Below are 22,753 nucleotides of genomic sequence, written 5' to 3' on the forward strand. Positions count from 1 at the left end.
TATATATTTTGTTCACAGGCACACATAGATATACAAATATGATGTATCCAACACACAGATATACATATACATATCTATCTCCATCCATGACAACATACATATATACATAATAAACATAGTTCCATCCATATATACATATTACATATCACAATGTTCATCCAACACATTGTTCCATGCATCCATATAACAAGTTCCATGTTTTTCATCGATTCAAACGAAAAAAAGATAAGGGAAACAAGCACTCCATCCATGCAAGCTTCCATATAGTGAATTAAATCTGCAAAATGGAAACAAGAAAGTTAGAAAACAAGAAGACTAGAATCAGAAGAAGAAGAAGCAGAAGAAGAAGTAAGCATACTTAGGTAAAATGGAGCTAACCTAGCTAACTGTGCCATTTTTTAGTGAACTAAGCATATTATGCCATTTTTGATATAACTTAGAGCTAACTTCATTTTGGAGAAGAAGAAGAAAACTAGAAGAAGAAGAAGATCTTCTTCTTTTCTTCCTATTCCTTCTTTTCTTCCTCTTCCTGGATTTTCTTCATCTTATTATGTCATTTGTGGACTAAATAGGCTATATTATGTCATAAATGGACTAAATAGGCTACATAAGAAGAAAAATGCCATTTTTGAGCTTACCTAGCTAATTATGCCATTTTTTACCTAACTATGAGATATACTTAGAGCTAACTTCATTTTGGAGAAGAAGAAGAAGATAACTAGAAGAAGAAGAAGATCATCATCTTCTTCTTCTTTTCTTCCTATTCCTTCTTTTCTTCCTCTTCCTTGATTGTCTTCATCTTATTATGTCATTTGTGGACTAAATAGGCTAAATTATGTCATAAATGGACTAAATAGGCTAAATAAGAAGAAAAATGCCATTTTTGAGCTTACCTAGCTAATTATGCCATTCTTTTACCTAACTAAGCATATTATGCCATTTTTGATATAACTTAGAGCTAACTTCATTTTGGAGAAGAAGAAGAAGAAAAAAAAACTAGAAGAAGAAGAAGAAGATCTTGTTCTTCTTCTAGTCTTCTTCTTCTTCTTCTAGTCTTCTTCTTCTTAAGCATATTATGCCATTTTTGATATAACTTAGATCTTCTTCTCCTTCTTCTAGTCTTCTTCTTCTTCTCCTTCTTCTTCTTCTTTTCTTCCTACTCCTTCTTTCCTTCCTCTTCCTTGATTTTCTTCATCTTATTATGTCATTTGTGCACTAAATAGGCTAAATTATGTCATAAATGGACTAAACATGCTAAATAAGAAGGAAAATACCGTCATCACGGAGGTGTAGGAATGTTCGGGGCTGCGCCAGTGCCAGACGGAGGTGAAGGACCGGTCGGGGTTCCGGCATTGGCAGAAGGAGTGGTCGATGCTTGTCGGGAGCCATGCTGCACCAAAGATCATTTCCAATAATGTCTAGTTAGCAAGTTCGCAAACTGAAATGTGAATAGTAGTAAGAAACGACCATTCAAATCAAACTCACCATGGTCGCCGGAGCAATCTGGGGCATCGGCGGAGGGGCCTGACCGTTTTTCTCGTACATGGTCTGCACATTTGGTACTCACGAGTCAGTCATACTAGATAGTAATGCGAACATTACGTGCATGATTGGGCTTATTAATATGCACGAGAAACGTACCACGATGAGCTCGTATAGGGCCCGGTTAGCGCTGTCGTTGCGGTTCCTCTCCTCCTCCAACAGCTTAGCCGTCTTTTCCTGCATCTCCCTCTTCTTCTCCTCCGCCTCCCTTTGTGCCTCCCTTTTTGCCTCCTCCACAAGCGCCTTCGTCTTCAATCTCTCTTTCTCAACAATAGTCTGCAACACACCACTCCTCGTTAGCATCATCTAATCATCGACGGACGCACAAACAATGTAATGGAGGATAGGTGAGAGAGTCCGTATAACTAACCGCCATGGCGATCTCCACGGGCCGTGCATGAGGCATAATCTCAGGATTAGAGCTACTCAGGCGCTTCTTGATCTGCGGGAGAGTCTTAGGACAACGTATCAGTCCATCACCAATGGCTTGAGAGCCATGGGACCTCCCGCCACCAGATATCATCACCAGCTCCGTATCAAAAGGATCTTGGCTCGGGTTAAAGTCCTCCCCTTTCATCGCCTTCCCCTTGTCTCCGTAACACACAAGCTTGTGGTGGGAGGTCTTGTTGGTGAAGATCTCTGGATCATCTAGATCAGACTCTGTGAATGGCTTGGCCTTCTTGTACGGGGCCATATGGGCCATGCCATAGAGGTCGAACAGACCTGGCACAGGCTTCTTGTGGTGGTGCGCCTAAGAGAGAGGAACAAAATATTAGTTAAGGGCTCAAGCTAGCATGAAGAATGATATTGCTATGTAAATAAGTCATTTTGGAGCTAAGAAAGGTTATTATGCCATTTTGACCAAAGTATTAGTTATGCCATTTTCAAGGAAAATAAGCTAAGTTTAGGTCATTTTCCAGGTAACCAAGATTATTATGCCATTTTTGACCAAAGTATGCTAATTATGTCATTATTGAGCTATCCAAGGTTATTATGTCATTTTAGAGCTAACTATAGCATATTAAGTCATTTTATAGAGCTATGTAAGGTTATTATGTCATTTTAGAGCTAAATATGGCATAAATGAACTATCCAAGGTAGTTATGCCATTTTTTAACTAAGTAAGCATATTAATTAAGTCATTTTGGAAGGGATAAATGCTAGCATGAAGAATGAATTGCATGAATCATGTAGCAAACCACATACCCAGTTATCCCCGTACTCAAACAGGTTGGAGCTCCCTTGATGGTGTGGCACACCTTCCATTTGGTCACGCTTATACTTGGCCTTTTGGTGTTTGACTTTCCATTGGTCAGAGCACCACGCATCCACTAGCGCCTCCCAACAGTCCATCTTATCCACACACCATCTCGGGGCACCTAAGTGAGTAAAGGGAAATTTCAGCGCTACGCCTACGAATCAAATCAAGAAAACTAAGTTCAAGGCCTTAAGAATAGGTAATTACCTGCATGTACTTCTCCTTACTCAGAAACTTGCCGCGACACTTCTGCTTGCCCCTCCTAATACCCTTCGAGGCGTAGTAGTCTCGAACGGCCTGCACCCGAGCCTCGTGCCTTAAGTTCTGAAGTAGGCGCTTGCACTCGTTTTCGACAACCATAGACACGGCCTCCTGCTCTCCCTCTGAAACCCTGTAGAAGGTCTGCAATCAAACAAGGCAACACTGATTAGTACAATCACTAGGTAGTGTTGATTTTTAATTCCGTAAAGGAGAAATTACCCGAAACCGACGGAACACAATGTCAGCCACCGTCTCGCACAAGACACGGTCGACCCTCTCCTCCGGCGGGGCCTGGGCAACCGAGTACATCTCCCAGGTCAGTGCTAGCTGTGGAACCTGACCCTCACCGGCCAACGTGACCCACCCAGGGAAGTGCTACCGGCAAAGCACACCAAGGACCTGGCTGGGCCTATGGGCACCAGGGGGGCGTACCCAGCCCCTGCAGTATGACAAGGCCAACTCATTAGATATTAATTTGAAGGAACATGAAGGCAAAAGGTTAAAAAATAGTAAATGCACTTACTTCAACCCTTTAGGCGCAATCAACCACCTCTGGTCGGGGGTCGTCGGCACGGGCGGGAGCTTTGTACAGCCACGCTTGTAGACCTTCTTGCCCTTCTCAACCAGCTCGTCATCGTTGTAGCTATCATCTGAAAAGGTGTCCTCGCTACCATCCTCCGGGCCACTAGCCTCCGGAGTCTCGTGGGCCGAAGACTTCGTGACCGGAGTCTTCTGGGACGAAGACCCCATTACCGGAGTCTTCTGAGACAAAGACTCTGGGACCGGACTCACGTGGGGGGAAGGATCGGCGACCCGAGTCTAGTGGGGGGAAGGATCAGCGACCGGAGGCTCATGGACCGGAGTCCGAGACGGGTCCACGTCAGACGGAGCACTCCTGTGGTCGGGTGAATCAGCTGAGGATGGCGGCGAGGAAGGCGTAACAGCCTTCCTACCTCTCCCGCTGCCACGTCCACCTCTAGCAGGCTTCTTCGTCCTCCCCTGACCTCTCCCAGCGGAAGAAGAAGCGCCCGCCGCAGTTGTCTGCATACTGTCTACGAGCGCTCTCCGGAGGGGCAGGGGTGGAATAATGGAACCACCCCTCCCAGTAGCGCTCGCAGGAGGATCGGGGCGCTCTGGACCCTTGCCCACCATCCTGTCAACACCTGCAATGACAAAAAGTAAACGAAATTAGTACAACACAAAAAATTTGGATAGCTGACATGAACATAATAATATGTATATAATTTAAGTGTATCATAATCATGACCATAATAAAAATACACCCGATCAACACAAATATATATGGGGTCGGGGTGTGGTGTCGGGGTGTTGGGGTCGGGGTATCGTGCCGGGGTGTCGTGTCGGGGTCGGGGTGTCAGGGCGTCAGGGTCTGGGTCGGGGTGTGGTGTCAGGGTGTCGGGGTGTCGTGCCGGGGTGTCGTGTCGGGGTCGGGGTGTCAGGGTCTGGGTCGGGGTGTGGTGTCAGGGTGTCGGGGTGTCGGGGTCGGGGTGTCATGCCGGGGTGTCGTGTCGGGGTCGGGGTGTCAGGGTCTGGGTCGGGGTGTGGTGTCAGGGTGTCGGGTTGTCGGGGTGTCGGGGTCGGGGTGTCAGGGTCTGGGTCGGGGTGTGGTGTCAGGGTGTCGGGTTGTCGGGGTGTCGGGGTCGGGCTGTCGTGTCGGTGTCGGGGTGTCAGGGTCGGGGTCGGGGTGTGGTGTCAGGGTGTCGGGGGTCAGGGGTAAGGGTGGGTGTGGTGTCAGGGTGTCGGTGGTCGGGGTGTCAGGTGTAGGTGGTCGGGGTCGGGGTCGAGGTGTGGTGTCAGGGTGCCGGGGTGTCGTGTCGGCGTCGGGCTGCGGTGTCAGAGTGTCGGGGTCGGGGTGTGTTGTCAGGGTGTCGGTTGGTTGGGGGTTGGGGTCGGGGTCGGGGTGTGGTGTCGGGGGTCGGTGTCGGGGTGTCGTGCCGAGGTGTCGGGGGTCGGGTCGGGGTCTCTTTTTTCCTTTTCTTCTTCTCTTCTTCTTCTTCTTCTTCTTCTTCTTCTTCTTCTTCTTCTTCTTCTTCTTCTCCTCCTCCTCCTCCTCTCCTCTTTCTTCTTCTTCTTCTCCTCCTCCTCTTTCTTCTTCTTCTTCTTCTTCTTCTTCTTCTTCTTCTTCTTCTTCTTCTTCTTCTTCTTCCTCCCCCTTTCTACTTATTCTACTTTTCTTCTTCTTTTTTCATCTTTTTTCACTTTCTTTAATTATGACTATTTAACTCAAACCTAACACTAATCTAATGTAATTAAACCTAAAACTAAACCTAAACTAAATAACCTAAACTAATTAAACCTAAACTATTTAAACTAAATAACCTAAACTAACTAAACTAAATAACCTAAACTAACTAAACTAAAAAAACTTAAACTAAATAACCTAAACTAAACAGAAAAGAAAAACAGAAAAAAAGAAAAGAAAACAGGGGCAGGGGCTCAATGTGGGGGGCGGCATCGGGTCGTGAAGGGGGCGACGACGGGGCGGCGGCGAGGCAGGGTGGCGACGGGGCGGGGAGCGCCGGCGACGGACGGCGCTCCTCGGGGGGGGGGGGCGGCGACGGCCCGGTGGAGGGGGAGGCCGCGGCGGGTGGGGGCGGCGGCGGCCCGGTGGAGGGGGAGGCCGCGGCGGGACGGGGCGGGGACGGCCATGCAGGGGAGGGGCGGTGCAGCTGGACGGCCGCGGCGCGGCTGGCCGGCACGGAAGGGGCGGCGGGGGGCGCGGTCGACGTCGGGGCGCCGCAGGGGAGGGGTGTGGGGAGACGGGGCGGGGGGCGAGGGGGCGGCGGCGGGTGGTGGGGCGACGGGGCAAGGGGGGCGGCGGGTGGTCGGGGCGGCGGCGGGTGGCTGGTGGCGGGAGTGACGGCGGTTGGCGGTGGTCTCGTCGGGGAGAGAGGACAGAAAGAGAGGGAGAGAGAGGGAGGGGCGGGGTGGGGAGCCGTTAGTTAGGTTATCTCTTTGCCGTCCGCCCCCCTTTGCCGTTCGCTTTTTTGCTCTTTGCCGTCCGCTCGCGGACGGCAAAGAGGGGGCCGTTAGGTTTTTTCTGAGCAGCTCGTTAGTGGGGCCCACCTCCCTCTTTGTCGTCCGCCTGCTGGCGGCAAAGATTCTTTGCTGTCCGCCAGCAGACGGAAAAGAACTGGCTGATGGCAAAGACCTTCTTTGCCATCAGCCAGTTCTTTGCCGTCCGTTTTTTGTAAGCGGACGGCAAAGACCTTCTTTGCCGTCCGCCAGCAGACAACAAAGAATTGGCAGACGGCAAATAAGCAAATTCCAGTAGTGTTCATCTATTTCCCTTCTTTCATTCATAAACATATCATTTTCATGGTCGAGCAAATATTGTTCTAAAGGATCATTAGGAGGCACGACAATAGAAGCAAGACCAATAATTTCATCTTTACTAGGCAGTTCCACATCACGGGGTTGTCTACGAAATTTAGCAAAATTAAACTCATGAGACATATCCCTAATGTCTACTACGCAACCTTCTTCTTGTAGACGTTGTTGGGCCTCCAAGTGCAGAGGTTTGTAGGACAGTAGCAAATTTCCCTCAAGTGGATGACCTAAGGTTTATCAATCCGTGGGAGGCGTAGGATGAAGATGGTCTCTCTCAAACAACCCTGCAACCAAATAACAAAGAGTCTCTTGTGTCCCCAACACACCCAATACAATGGTAAATTGTATAGGTGCACTAGTTCGGCGAAGAGATGGTGATACGAGTGCAATATGGATGGTAGATATACGTTTTTGTAATCTGAAAATATAAAAACAGCAAGGTAACTAATGATGAAAGTGGGCACAAACGGTATTACAATGCTAGGAAACAAGGCCTAGGGTTCATACTTTCACTAGTGCAAGTTATCTCAACAATAATAACATAATTGGATCATATAACTATCCCTCAGCATGCAACAAAGAGTCACTCCAAAGTCACTAATAGCGGAGAACAAACAAAGAGATTATGGTAGGGTACGAAACCACCTCAAAGTTATCCTTTCTGATCGATCTATTCAAGAGTCCGTAGTAAAATAACACGAAGTTATTCTTTCCGTTCGATCTATCCTAGAGTTCGTACTAGAATAATACCTTAAGACACAAATCAACCAAAACCCTAATGTCACCTAGATACTCCAATGTCACCTCAAGTATCAGTGGGTATGGTTATACGATATGCATCACACAATCTCAGATTCATCTATTCAACCAACACAAAGAACTTCAAAGAGTGCCCCAAAGTTTCTACCGGGGAGTCAAGACGAAAACGTGTGCCATCCCCTATGCATAGATTCCCAAGGTCACGGAACCCGCAAGTTGATCACCAAAACATACATCAAGTGAATCAGTAGAATACCCCATTGTCACCACGGGTATCCCACGCAAGACATACATCAAGATCGTGCCAAATCAAGAACACGAGAGAGAGAGATCAAACACATAGCTACTAGTACATACCCTCAGCCCCGAGGGTGAACTACTCCCTACTCGTCATGGAGAGCACCGGGATGATGAAGATGGCCACCGGAGAGGGATTCCCCCCTCCGGCAGGGTGCCAGAACGGGTCTAGATTGGATTTTGGTGGCTACAGAGGCTTGCGGCGGCGGAACTCCCGGTCTATTGTGGTCCTCGATGTTTTTAGGGTATATGGTTATATATATAGGCGAAAGAAGTCGGTCAGGGGAGCCACGAGGGGCCCACGAGAGTGGGGGCGCGCCCAGGGGGGTAGGGCGCGCCTCCCTGCCATGTGGCTTCCTCGAAGCTTCCCTGACATCTACTCCAAGTCTCCTGGATTGCTTCCGTTCCAAAAATAACGCTCCCGAAGGTTTCATTCCGTTTGGACTCTCTTTGATATTCCTTTTCTTCGAAACACTGAAATAGGCAAGAAAACAACAATTTGGGCTAGGCCTCCGGTTAATAGGTTAGTCCCAAAAATAATATAAAAGTGTATAATAAAGCCCATAAACATCCAAAACAGATAATATAATAGAATGGAACAATAAAAAATTATAGATACGTTGGAGACGTATCAATCCCCCAAACTAATAGTAACAACATCCTTTTTGCAGTCTATCCTAGCATTAACAGTATTCAAGAAAGGTCTACCAAATATGATGGGGAAAAAGCTATCTTGTGGGGAACCAAGAACAAGAAAATCAGCAGGATATTTAACTTTCCCACACAAGACTTCAACATCTCTAACAATCCCAACTGGTGAAATAGTGTCTCTATTGGCAAGCTTAATTGTAACATCATTTTCCTCTATCTCAGCAGGTGCAATATCATGCATAATTTCTTTGTATAAGGAATGAGGTATTGCACTTGCACTAGCACCCATATCACATAAGCCATGATAACAATGATCACCTATTTTAACAGAGATAACAGGCATGCCTACAACAGGCATGCCTACAGCAGGTCTATGTTTATTTTTAGTATCAGGTCTAGCAATTCTAGCAGCTTCATTACATAAGTAAATAACATGCCCATCAATATTATCAGCCAAGAGATCTTTAACCATAGCAACACTAGGTTCAACTTTAATTTGCTCAGGGGGTTTGGGTGTCTTAATATTACTTTTGTTGACCACAGTTGAAGCTTTAGCATGATCCTTTATTCTAACAGGGAAAGGTGGTTTCTCAATAAAATCAGTAGGAACGACAGGATCATCATAAGTGATAGTCTTTTCTTCAACTTTAATAGGTGCAACTACTTTTAGTTCAATGCGAGGATTCTATTTAAACCACTTCTCCTTAGGGAGATCAACATGAGAAGCAAATGATTCACAGAAAGAAGCTACTATCTCAGAGTCAAGTCCATATTTAGTGCTAAATTCACGGAAAACATCGATATCCATAAAAGATTTAACACAATCAAACTTAGGTGTTATACCTGACTCCTTACCTTCATCGACATCCCAATCTTCAGAGTTGCGTTTAATTCTTTCCAATAAATCTCATTTGAATTCAATAGTCTTCATCATAAAAGAGCCAGTACAAGAAGTATCGAGCATGGAGTGATTATTGAGAGAAAGCCGAGCATAAATTTTTTGAATAATCATTTCTCTTGAGAGCTCATGATTGGGGCATGAATATAACATTGACTTAAGCCTCCCCCAAGCTTGAGCGATGCTTTTTCCTTCGCGAGGCCAAAAATTATATATATAATTACGATCACGATGAACAAGATGCATAGGATAAAACTTCTGATGAAATTCCAATTTCAATCAGTTGTAGTTCCATGATCCCATATCATCACATAGCCTAAACCATGTCAATGCCTCTCTCTTCAAAGATAAATGGAAGAACTTCTTCTTGATAACATCCCCGGTCATACCTGCAAGCTTAAATAATCCACAAACTTCATCCACATAGATTAGGTGCAAATCAGGATGTAATGTTCCATCTCCTGTAAAAGGATTAGCTAGCAGTTTCTCTATCATACCCGAAGGAATTTCAAAGTAAACATTTTCAGTAGGTTCAGTAGGTTGAGGAGCAACTCTTTGCTCTACTGGTCGGGGTGAAGACACCTCGAGCAAGCCCCTTAGAAGATTACTTTCCATAGTAACAAGTGACAGTAAATTTCAGCACACTCTATAAATTTTTCCTTACCAAATCCCACCTACCAAAGGCGCTTCACTCCCCGACAATGGCGCCAGAAAAGAGTCTTGATGACCCACAAGTATAGAGGATCTATCATAGTCCTTTCGATAAGTAAGAGTGTCGAACCCAACGAGGAGCAGAAGGAAATGATAAGCGGTTTTCAGCAAGGTATTCTCTGTAAGCACTGAAATTATCGGTAACAGATAGTTTTGTGATAAGGTAATTTGTAACGAGTAACAAGTAATGAAAGTAAATAAGGTGCAGCAAGATGGCCCAATCCTTTTTATAGCAAAGGACAAGCCTGGGCAAACTCTTATATAAATGAAAGCGCTCCCGAGGACACATGGGAATTATCGTCAAGCTAGTTTTCATCACGCTCATATGATTCGCGTTCGTTACTTTGATAATTTGGTATGTGGGTGGAACGGTTCTTGGGTACTTCCCTTTCTTGGACAAGTATCCCACTTATGATTAACCCCTGTTGCAAGCATCCACAACTACAAGAGAAGTATTAAGGTAAACCTAACCATAGCATGAAACATATGGATCCAAATCAGCCCCTTACGAAGCAACTCATAAACTAGGGTTTAAGCTTCTGTCACTCTAGCAACCCATCATCTACTTATTACTTCCCAATGCCTTCCTCTAGTCCCAAACAATGGTGAAGTGTCATGTAGTCGACGTTCACATAATACCACTAGAGGAAAGACAACATACATCTCATAAAAATATCGAACGATTACCAAATTCACATGACTACTTATAGCAAGACTTCTCCCATGTCCTCGGGAACAAACGTAACTACTCACAAATCATATTCATGTTCATAATCAGAGGGGTATTAATATGCATAAAGGATCTGAACATATGATCTTCTACCAAATAAACCAACTAGCATCAACTACAAGGAGTAATCAACACTACTAGCAACCCACAGGTACCAATCTGAGGCTTTGAGACAAAGATTGGATACAAGAGATGAACTAGGGTTTTAGAGGAGATGGTGCTGGTGAAGATGTTGATGGAGATTGACCCCCTCCCGATGAGAGGATCGTTGGTGATGACGATGGCAATGATTTTCCCCTCCTGAAGGGATATTTCCCCGCCATAACAGCTCCGCCGGAGCCCTAGCTTGGTTCCGCAAAGGTCCCGCCTCGTGGCGGCAGAGTTTCTTCCCGAAAGCTTGCTTATGATTTTTTCAGGGTAAAAGACTTCATATAACAGAAGATGGGCATCGGAGGCCTGCCAGGGGGCCCACGAGGCAGGGGGCGCGCCCAAGGGGGTAGGGCGCGCCCGCCACCCTCATGGCCAGGGTGTGGGCCCCCTCTGGTTGACTCTTTCTCCAGTATTTTTTATTAATTCCAAAAACTGCCTCCGTGAAGTTTCAGGACATTTGGAGCTCTGCAGAATAGGTCTATAATATTTGCTGATTTTCCAGCCGAGAATTCCAGCTGCCGGCATTCTCCCTCTTCAGGTAAACCTTGTAAAATAAGAGAGAATAGGCATAATGTAACATCCCAAAATTCTAAATTTTGGAATGTTATATTAAATAGCTAGATTTGATTGATTGTTTGATTGTGGTGTGGTTGCTTGTGTGAATTGAGTGCATTTCGAAACTTTTTGAAAGTTAAATGAGAGGGAATAAAAGGACTTTCCCAAACTTTCATTTTTGCTTTTATGATCTATGTGAATTCAAATTCTTTTCAAATACAAAACCCTAGAGAGAAGATGACATGACTTCTTCCATTTAAATAAATGAAAAGGGTTGTTTTTTAATATTTGAATTCATTTGGAAATATTTTCCAATCAGAAACTTTGTGCAACTCAATAATTTTCACGAGAGAAGATAAAATGACTTCTTCAAATTATATGAAATATGAGTTGGGAGTTTCAAAGGATCAAATTCACAGTCCTTTTGGAATTATTTTTCAATTTGGAGTTATTTGGATTTTATTCAAATTATTTTTCTCCAAAAATAAAATATATGGAAAATAGGGTAACATGATTCCCTACATCAGAAAATTGGAGATAAATAAGTTTGAAATCATTTTGGTATTTTTAAAATGATTTATTTTGGATTTTAATAGGGCAGTAGCACTGTTTGAATTATTTGTATTTGTGTGGATTTTATTTAATGCTAGGAAAATGTCCAAGTTGTAGAAAATCTTTTTTGAAAATTTCGGTATACTATATGCCTATATAATATTTTTATTTATTTCGTTTTTATTATTTTTCTTTGTCTGGAAGAATGTTAAAAAAAACTCTTCGAACAGTGCCAGGCCAAAGCCCAGCACTGCTCTCTCTCTCCTCTCTCTCCCCGTCGCCGACTGGGCCAGCCCAGTGCCTGAGCCAGGCCGCGGCCCGCCAGCCCAGCGCGCCCTCGCTCGTCCCCGAGCTCCCGCTCGGGAGTCCGCCGCCGCCGCCGACGTGCCCGAGGCGGACACGCCTCCCCACGCCCCCTCGCGCACGCCAAGCCACCGCCTCGCCTCCCCTTATAAGCCCGGCCACCCCGGCCCTCTCTCCCCTCTCCTCCCGCATCTCGCCGCCGCCTCGCCGGGATTGCCGCCGCCGAGTTTCCTCACGGGATTGCCGCCGCCGAGTTTCCTCGCCGTCGCCCCACACCTCCCCGACCACCGCAGCCACCACCCACCTCACCGCCGCGCCGCGCCGCCCTCCCCAGCTACTCCGCCGCCGCCGCCGTGCCCCGCCACCGCTGGAGCCACTTCGCCCCACTGCCGCCGGAGACACGACTTGCCGGAGCCGCCGCCGCCGTAGTAAACCCTAACCCGATCCGCCGCCGGTTTTTAACAAAAAAACCATTGCCCCGATCCGATCTGGTTTTCTCGGTTTTGTTATTTTTAAACCGGTTTAGTTTTTTTTAAGTTCGATCCATTCAATGAGCGTTCTCTGTTTAGAACTGGTTAGCGAGCGTTTGCTCGATAGTTTTTTTTATTTTATTCAGGGACCTGTTAGTAGTTTTTCTTTTCTTTTACAGATTAGTCCCTAGTCTTTAAACGACCACATCTTTTTACTCGTTTGTCCAAATCCAACGAAACCAACGCCCACTTCTTCGTTATGATCCCCTCTTTCCAGTAAAAGAACTTAAACATGTGTTTGAAAGCATAAAATTTGATTTCAAATAGATTTGTATTTGAACTTCGTTTGATCGTACTTGAGTTTTACAACTCCGATTTAGTTGATTCTTTTTTCAAATCAAAGCTCTTGACCTAAACTTTCTGATAAGGCCAAATTCAAATAATTTTGGTACTATTAGAAATTGTTTTATGTTGCAAGAGTTATTTGCTTGGTTTTGATGTTTTCCGAAGTATCTTCTTCGTTCTTTCTGATCTTTTGAGTGATTGCTTATGTGTGGTTACCATTGCTTGCTCACGATAGATTGACCGGAGTGTGACGAGTAGAACTATCAAGAGTTATGAGTGCGAATGATCTTCATCAACATTGCAGGCAAGTTCACACTTTGATCATATCCCTTTCATACCCAGTTTTTATGCATTAGTATCACCTTCAAACATTGCATGAGTAGGATTGATAACATGTGGGTATTGGGAAGTAGTAGATGAGGTAGTACCTATTACCTGTTTTATTATCAACCTTTGGGAGTTACTTCTACGTTTCCTTATTGCTATGCGATGCTAGTACACGTGGATTGGGTGAGTGTATCCATGACAGATGTGAGATTGTTAATTAATGGTTTACTTAAGGTGGCAACTTAAACACACATCTGGGTGGATTGAGGCACTTGGGTATTCTAGTGATTGCCTTTTTTCTATGGACCGCCACCCAGGCTCAAAGGGATCATGAGATTATTCATGCTAGAAACTTCCGTGTGCAGCCACATGCTATTATGGGCTCTAGCATAGTTGATTAAGTCGTGTGAACTCTTACAATGGTAGACTAGCAGATGTATGGGAAAGTAGGAGTAACTGTCTACCCATCGTAAGGTGCTAACGCTTCTGAAAGATTGTGTCCCGGTCATCCGTTTCTCAAACACCATGTAGTGCGAGAAATCCAACGGAGGAGATCGAGTCTTGTGGGGAAAAGTGCACAAACCTCTGCAGAGTGTACAATCTAATCATGGTTAGCCGTGTCCCCGGTTATGGACATCTTGAGTATCTAGTTCTTGGATTATCCCGTTGATCTCATCACGTTACTTAAATAATTTGTTGGGTTGTTAATGATTACTTTTAATTGGGATTGAGAGGGGGTTTCCTTCTCAATATTTTCAACCAACTTTGTAGTTAAATAATATATTCCTTTGCAGTAGGGAAAAATTGGCTTTTAGCAAAAACATTATAACCATAGAGGTTTTCCACCAGCCATATATGCATGTAGTGATAGCCTTTGTTCATCATTTCTCTATGGTGTGAATTTGCCAGTACATTCAATGTACTGACCCTTGTGGCTGCAACGTCTCATGTTGCAGGATATCTTACGACGAGTAAGTGATATGTTAGGGTTACGATTTCTACACTCAACTTTGCCATTGGTGTTGATGGGAATCCACAACCTTGTTACTTCCGCTATTTGGATTGAGGTAATAGTATTTCCGTTACTTTGTACATGTGATTTACCTCTGTTATAAATCCTCGAGTACTGTGTGTGTCAGCATACCGATCTAGGGATGACACTTAAGCACAGAGACTTGATCCATTCGGGTCGGGTCGCTACAAGATGGTATCAGAGCACATGTTGACTGTAGGACATGACCCTAGAAACTGGCAAGCCCATAGGAAAGACTTTTCTCTACAACTTCATTTTTCAAAAGGATCTTTTACCTCTCTTCTCTTCTGAGCTTATTCAAATATTCCCTTTTAGTGAGACCATATCCCTTTTCCCTTTTGACCACACGAAGATTCAGCTGAAGGGACCACTCCAAGAAGTACAAGATATCGGACAACCACGACCACTACGGAATGATGGATATTTTACCGTGCATCTGAATAATGGAAACTACAACGATTGAAGACTCCGAAGACTAGGAGAATTTGAAAGCCCTGAAGAATTCCCAGATTTTTTATGACCTAGGAAGGCTACCCTTATGGAACTTGGCAGATTATGGAAGTTGTCAATACCCGAGATCAGGGTGTATCGGAGAAAGACCGGAGCATGGAGAGTTAAAAACACAAAGTTCTGTCAAGGAAAACCCTAAGACCGGAGTTATCAACTATGGAATGATAGCTCATGCCAATGACAAGGGAAGAAACACGGCTATCCATGATGTTATCCCCCGCTTATGCTATTGCCACTGTGCTGAGTTAAGCATGCATTTCGTTGGAAGGATTGGATGGTAGAAGGCTGATGGAGCACCTATCAGCAAGATGAAGTTTTAATCTTAGCCGGTGTATCACCAGGATCTGGAGTATTACATCAAGAAATTTAAGATGGACCTGCAGGAAGCTATATTCGACAAAGAAGTATTTCGTGAAGAACTCAGGACCCGGAAGCTGAAAGTAGCCAAGCTGGAGGAGCAAAACCTTGAGACACTGGAGATTCGTCAGGAACTGAAGGACAGTAGGACTATGGTTAATGCCAAGGATGATGAAACCCAGAAGTTTGGGATGCAACTCCAGAATAATAAAGGACGTCATGAGAGACTTCGCATCAACAGAGATGATCTGGCAAAAGAACTTGAGAAGACAAGCATGATCGGAAGAAGCCATCGGAGAAATGAACAAGACTTGAAGAGTTTGACGATGTTGAAGATTTATTGACCTTTAGAAGACCAAACCCAGTTATATACCTACGTTAGATGCGACGTTTGTGAGCTGTCATTTGTTTGATGTTTTTCCGACAGCCACAAATAAAAATCTGTCTTTTCAAAACTATTGGTTGTGTTGTGTGGATCCCTCTCTATCTCTCTTATCTCACCCAAAACCCATGGACCCAATAGAGGATGAATGGAGATGAACTCACAATTCCGGGATCGATAAGTCAATTGGAGACGGACCGATGGATTCAGAACATGGAGGATCACATGGAGAATAACCCTATAGCCAGAAAGGATATGACCCAGCATGCTCTTGAGTGCTTTGAAAGAGGTGCCACTACCTGGTAGAGGATGGACCAAACCATCAATGGATGGCAAGGAGTAACCACTTGGAAGAAATTTAAGTGGACTTTGTTAAAGTCTTGGCTTGTGTCCCAGAAATTGAGTCCTTATGGAAAGGATATGAAGAAACCTTGTGCATACAAGATTTGTGGAGAAATAGGACACAACCATAAAGAAAATAAGGACGAATACCCTCATAATCGGAGGATTACCAAAGGAGTTAGCCGAGGATCTCAGGGAACTTCGGTTGGAGATTGTTCCGAAAGGTTTTGTTGCAGCAATGGAAGTTCAGTCTACATTGTTGGGAAAGATCCGTGAAGCTCAGAAGGATGATAAAGAGATTGCTAAGGTAAAAGAGAGGATGAGCAAAGGAAAGGCCAAAGGTTTTCGTAAGGATGAGCACGACACCTTATGGTTCAAGGACCGTGTATATGTGCCCAATAATGAAAAGATCAGGAAGTTAATACTTCAGGAGGCTCATGACTCACCATACTCGATTCGCCCTGGAAACACCAAGATGTATTTGGATTCGAAGGAGCGTTTTTGGTGGACTGGTATGAAGAAGGATATTGCGGAGTATGTAGTCGTAGGTGATGTATGCCAGAGAGTAAAGGCAGAGCATCAGAAGCCAGCAGGATTACTACAGCCTATGCCGATACCCGAATGGAAGTGGGATAAGCTTGGCATGGATTTCATTACCGGATTTTCCCAGAACCCGATCGGGATACGATTCTATCTGGGTAGTAGTTGATTCGCTTGACCAAAGTGGCTCACGTTATCCCAGTGAAAACCACCTATACAAGTGCGAAGTTGGCCAAGATATATTTGACCAGGATCGTATGTCTGCATGGAGTTCCGAGGACCATCGTATCAGATAGAGGAACACAGTTTACCTCAAAGTTTTGGAATCAGCTGCACCAGACTTTGGGTACTAGGCTAGAGTTCAATACAGCCTTTCATCCGCAGACAGATGGATAGACCGAGAGAGTCAATCAGATTCTGGAGGACATGTTGAGAGCGTGCACGCTAGATTATGGATCTAGTAGGGATGATAATCTACCTTACGCGGAGTTCTCATACAACAACAGTTACCAAGCCAGTTTGAAGATGGCCCCTTTTGAAGCTTTGTATGGGAAAAGGAGCCAGACACCGCTGATGTGGGATGAAGTTAGAGACCGTCAGTTGTTTGGACCAAATGTGATCAAGGAGTCAGAAGAGGATGTTAAGTTGATTCGAGGTAGACTGAAGGTAGCTCAGTCCAGGCAGAAGAGTTATGCAGACTCAAAGACGCAAGGAGGTAGTCTATGAAATTTGAGACAGAGCATGTCTTCGTGTGTCCCCTCTGCGAGGAATTAAACGATTTGGAGTTAAGGGAAAGTTAGCCCCGAGATTTGTAGGACTATACCGAGTTTTGCAGCGTATGGGAGAAGTGGCCAACAAGTTGGAATCACCCGAAGGACTGTCAGGAGTTCATGATGTGTTTCATGTTTCCCAGTTGAAGAAGTGCCATGCAGAGATGGCCAATATTCCCCTATAAGGACGCTTGACCCCTGGAAAAGACAATGATATTCCACGGAGTGAATCTCGGACAAAATAAGTACGAGTTTTATCTCGATATGTTGGATATCCCTGGAAGTATGAAGAGATGAAGTACTGTTGGATATAAAGGAGGTAGAATGTTGGTGATATGGATCAGTGGAAATTCCATGATGAGTCTGAGTAATCACGTCTTAGTTTGGAACCAATAGAAGGAAGAAGGACAATACAATGGGATGGCTTTAAGAATACTAGGAAGTTGGAAGTTGGAATAATCAGTTGCCCGATGATAAGTTCAAGGACTACAAGTGATGAGATGGGCCATAACCCACAGGCCCCAGGACCTGCCAAGAAGCAAGCACACTCTTGCTGAAGGAAAAACCCTGGAAGAAGATACGACTTTATTCGATAGACGATTTTATAGGAGTAATGCAAAACCTGAGAGTTGTGAAGGAACGATAGATGTTCGTTTGGCTTGCAGAATCAATGGATTTATCCGAGCCCAGTTCGTCGACAAGAGAAATTCTGCAATGATTGTGAGGATGACCGAGTGTTAGAATGCGAGATTCGCTAAACCGTATACAGGGTAATGATTTGGGTGCGGGATGGATTGATCACCATACCGACTTACTCTTATTATTCGCCTTGCTATGTGGGATGGTAAATCTGAGTGACTTACCTATAGTAGAGAGACGACGATCGAAACCCTGTTTAAACCTTAGAATGGTATAAGAATTTTTTTCCTTGTACAAGGCAGCTTTTGCCAACCGTAGGTTATACGGTGAGGATCAACCAGACCCATTTCCTGCAGGAGAAACCATAAATTGATGACCACCATGAGAGATCGATAGTTGTTTAGTTTTGGCGTCAGACCCGTCAGCTATGAAGACCCAATCTCAGAATAATTACCAAGATGAAAGGACAGAAGAACTGCAGTAAAGGTTATGCCACTACCGTTAGAGCCCAGAGAAGGAATTTTCCCGAGAATCTGAGAAGACCGACACTGTCAATAATAAGGATGGAGTTTATGAGTTTTGATGGAACCGTAACCATGCTTCTAAGGGTGGTAGCACCCCAGACCCCTTGTGATGATCGATGGATTTTGAGAAGACCCCCAAAACCTAACCTATTTCTTTCAAGCCTCTCCGAATCTCGAGGACGAGATTCATTTTAAGGGTGGTAGGTTTGTAACATCCCAAAATTCTAAATTTGGAATGTTATATTAAATAGCTAGATTTGATTGATTGTTTGATTGTGGTGTGGTTGCTTGTGTGAATTGAGTGAATTTCGAAACTTTTTGAAAGTTAAATGGGAGGGAATAAAAGGACTTTCCCAAACTTTCATTTTTTCTTTTATGATCTATGTGAATTCAAATTCTTTTCAAATACAAAACCCTAGAGAGAAGATGACATGACTTCTTCCATTTAAATAAATGAAAAGGGTTTTTTGAAAATATTTGAATTCATTTGGAAATATTTTCCAACTCAGAAACTTTATGCAACTCAATGATTTTCACAAGAGAAGATAAAATGACTTCTTCAAATTATATGAAATATGAGTTGGCAGTTTCAAAGGATCAAATTCAAAGTCCTTTTGGAATTATTTTTCAATTTGGAGTTATTTGGATTTTATTCAAATTATTTTTCTCCAAAAATAAAATATACGGAAAACAGGGTAACATGATTCCCTACATCAGAAAATTGGAGATAAATAAGTTTGAAATCATTTTGGTATTTTTAAAATGATTTTTTTTGTATTTTAATAGGGCAGTAGCACTGTTTGAATTATTTGTATGTGTGTGGATTTTATTTAATGCTAGGAAAATCTTCAAGTTGTAGAAAATCTTTTTCTGAAAATTTCGGTACACTATATGCCTATATAATATTTTTATTTATTTCGTTTTTATTATTTTTCTTTGTCTGGAAAAATGTTAAAAAAAACTCTTCGAACAGTGCCAGGCCGAAGCCCAGTACTGCTCTCTCTCCTCTCTCTCCCCGTCGCCGACTGGGCCAGCCCAGTGCCCGAGCCAGGCCGCGGCCCGCCAGCCCAGCGCGCCCTCGCTCGTCCCCGAGCTCCCGCTCGGGAGTCCGCCGCCCGTACGCCGCCGCCGCCGACATGCCCGAGGCGGACACGCCTCCCCACGCCCCCTCGCGCACGCCAAGCCACCGCCTCGCCTCCCCTTATAAGCCCGGCCACCCCGGCCCTCTCTCCCCTCTCCTCCCGCATCTCGCCGCCGCCTCGCCGGGATTGCCGCTGCCGCCGAGTTTCCTCGCCGTCGCCCCGCACCTCCCCGACCACCGCAGCCACCACCCACCTCACCGCCACGCCGCGCCGCCCTCCCCAGCTACTCCGCCGCCGCCGCCGTGCCCCGCCACCGCTGGAGCCACTTCGCCCCACCGCCGCTGGAGAGACGACTCGCCGGAGCCGCCGCCGCCGTGGTAAACCCTAACCCGATCCGCCGCCGGTTTTTAACATAAAAAGCGTTGCCCCGGTCCGATCTGGTTTTCTCGGTTTTGTTTTTGTTTTAAAAAACCGGTTTAGTTTTTTTTAAGTTCGATCTATTCAATGAGCGTTCTCTATTTAGAACAGGTTAGCGAGCGTTCGCTCGATAGTTTATTTTATTTTATTCAAGGACCTATTAGTAGATTTTTTCTTTTACAGATTAGTCCCTAGTCTTTAAACGACCACATCTTTTTACTCGTTTGTCCAAATCCAACGAAATCAATGCCCACTTCTTCGTTATGATCCCCTCTTTCCAGTAAAAGAACTTAAACACATGTTTGAAAGTTTTAAAATTTGATTTCAAATAGATTTGTATTTGAACTTCGTTTGATCGTAACTTGAGTTTTACAACTCCGATTTAGTTGATTCTTTTTGCAAATCGAAGTTCTTGACCTAAACTTTCTGATAAGGCCAAATTCAAATAATTTTGGTACTTTTAGAAATTGTTTTATGTTGCAAGAGTTATTTGCTTGGTTTTGATGTTTTTCGAAGTATCTTCTTCGTTCTTTCTGATCTTTTGAGTGATTGCTTATGTGTGGTTACCATTGCTTGCTCTCGATAGATTGACCGGAGTGTGACGAGTTGAACTATCAAGAGTTATGAGTGCGAATGATCTTCATCAACATTGCAGGCAAGTTCACACTTTGATCATATCCCTTTCATACCCAGTTTTTATGCATTAGTATCACCTTCAAACATTGCATGAGTAGGATTGATAACATGTGGGTATTGGGAAGTAGTAGATGAGGTAGTATCTATTACCTGTTTTATTATCAACCTTTGGGAGTTACTTCTACGTTTGCTTATTGCTATGCTATGCTAGTACACGTGGATTGGGTGAGTGTATCCATGACAGATGTGAGATTGTTAATTAATGGTTTACTTAAGGTGGCAACTTAAACACACATCTGGGTGGATTGAGGCACCTGGGTATTCCAGTGATTGCCTGTTTTTTTATGGACCGCCACCCAGGCTCAAAGGGATCATGAGATTATTCATGCTAGAAACTTCCGTGTGCAGCCACATGCTATTATGGGCTCTAGCATAGTTGATTAAGTCGTGTGAACTTTTACAGTGGTAGACTAGCAGATGTAGGGGAAAGTAGGTGTAACTGTCTACCCATCGTAAGGTGCTAACGCTTCTGAAAGACTGTGTCTCGGTCATCCGTTTCTCAAACACTATGTAGTGCGAGAAATCCAACGGAGGAGATCGAGTCTTGTGGGGAAAAGTGCACAAACCTCTGCAGAGTGTACAATCTAATCATGGTTAGCCGTGTCCCCGGTTATGGACATCTTGAGTATCTAGTTCTTGGATTATCCCGTTGATCTCATCACGTTACTTAAATAATTTGTTGGGTTGTTAATGATTACTTTTAATTGGGATTGAGAGGGGGTTTACCTTCTCAATATTTTCAACCAACTTTGTAGTTAAATAATATATTCCTTTGCAGTAGGGAAAAATTGACTTTTCGCAAAAACATTATAACCATAGAGCTTTTCCACCAACCATATATGCATGTAGTGATAGCCTTTGTTCATCATTTCTCTATGGTGTGAATTTGCCAGTACATTCAATGTACTGACCCTTGTGGCTGCAACGTCTCATGTTGCAGGATATCTTACGACGAGTAAGTGATACGTTAGGGTTACGATTTCTACACTCAACTTTGCCGTTGGTGTTGATGGGAATCCACAACCTTGTTACTTCCGCTATTTGGATTGAGGTAATAGTATTTCCGTTACTTTATACATGTGATTTACCTCTGTTATAAATCCTCGAGTACTGTGTGTGTCAGCATATCGATCCAGGGATGAAACTTAAGCACAGATACTTGATCCATTCGGGTCGGGTCGCTACACATAAGTATCGTGACATAACGTGTAATAACAGCCCATAATGCAATAAATATTGATATAAAAGCATGATGCAAAATGGATGTATCAATGATGAATATGAAAATAGATAAATAATATCTTCATAGTTTAATAATCGTGTGAAAATGTTCAGATTTAATTTTTAGAAAAATAGGTAAAAAGTTATAATTTATGTAGGAATCCCGAAACATAATCCAAAAATTATATACAAAACTTATTTTTGAATGGTAAGTACTTAAAAAAACAACTTATTTAATCAATATTTATCCTTTTTTTCTATTTAGGGTGTTCAGATTAGGCATGGAGTATTTTTTGCTTATACTCATTGAACAAAATATGCATACCGTAATAGCTGCACACTTCCATTTTTTAATAACAGATTTAGTATATACAAACCAAAAACCTAACCAAATACCAAAGAAGCAATCAGAAGTGTACTACTTTATCAATTCCACTTACATGTTGGCACCACCATCGAGTAGTCTTTTCCCCATCTTAGAATCCCCAACTTATACATGTGTCAACCATTGATTAATCAGTTAAGGAAGTGATTTTTTTTACAATAAAATACAAAAATTATCTTAACAGGAAATAGAGAAGTTAGTACTATCACATTCTATTTCCAGGGATTTGATTGATATAGGTTGGGGAAAAATTGAGTCGATGCTGCCAAACGAACTGAATAGCACATTCCTCCAGTCCATTGGATTTCTAGCACTTATTGGTAATGAGTCTGATTACTCCGGGAATTAATTCACTACACTTCCTAATTATTTCCTATTGTTCAAAATTGGCATCTAACACATTCCATGGAATTTATATAAATTCAGTCTATAGACGATCTGGCTTGTTGATTGTGATCATGTTACCACTGATCTTGCACAAACATAGCGTTAGTCCACATAACTTGTCAGGATGACCAAACCAAACCTTCAAGTGAATTTATTGTATTTTCTTACAAGAGATTACTTAGTACAATGCAGAGTAGTATACAATTTTTTTTCATTACATGTTAACTTTATTTCAACAGTAAATCAGCCTATTTAAACTCGATGAGTATGTTTAAGTTAGTAAGACATATACGGTAGTTCTAAGTTTT

The sequence above is a fragment of the Aegilops tauschii genome, chromosome 7, assembly GCF_002575655.3.
Source record: "Aegilops tauschii subsp. strangulata cultivar AL8/78 chromosome 7, Aet v6.0, whole genome shotgun sequence".
NCBI classification, from domain to species: Eukaryota; Viridiplantae; Streptophyta; class Magnoliopsida; order Poales; family Poaceae; genus Aegilops; species Aegilops tauschii.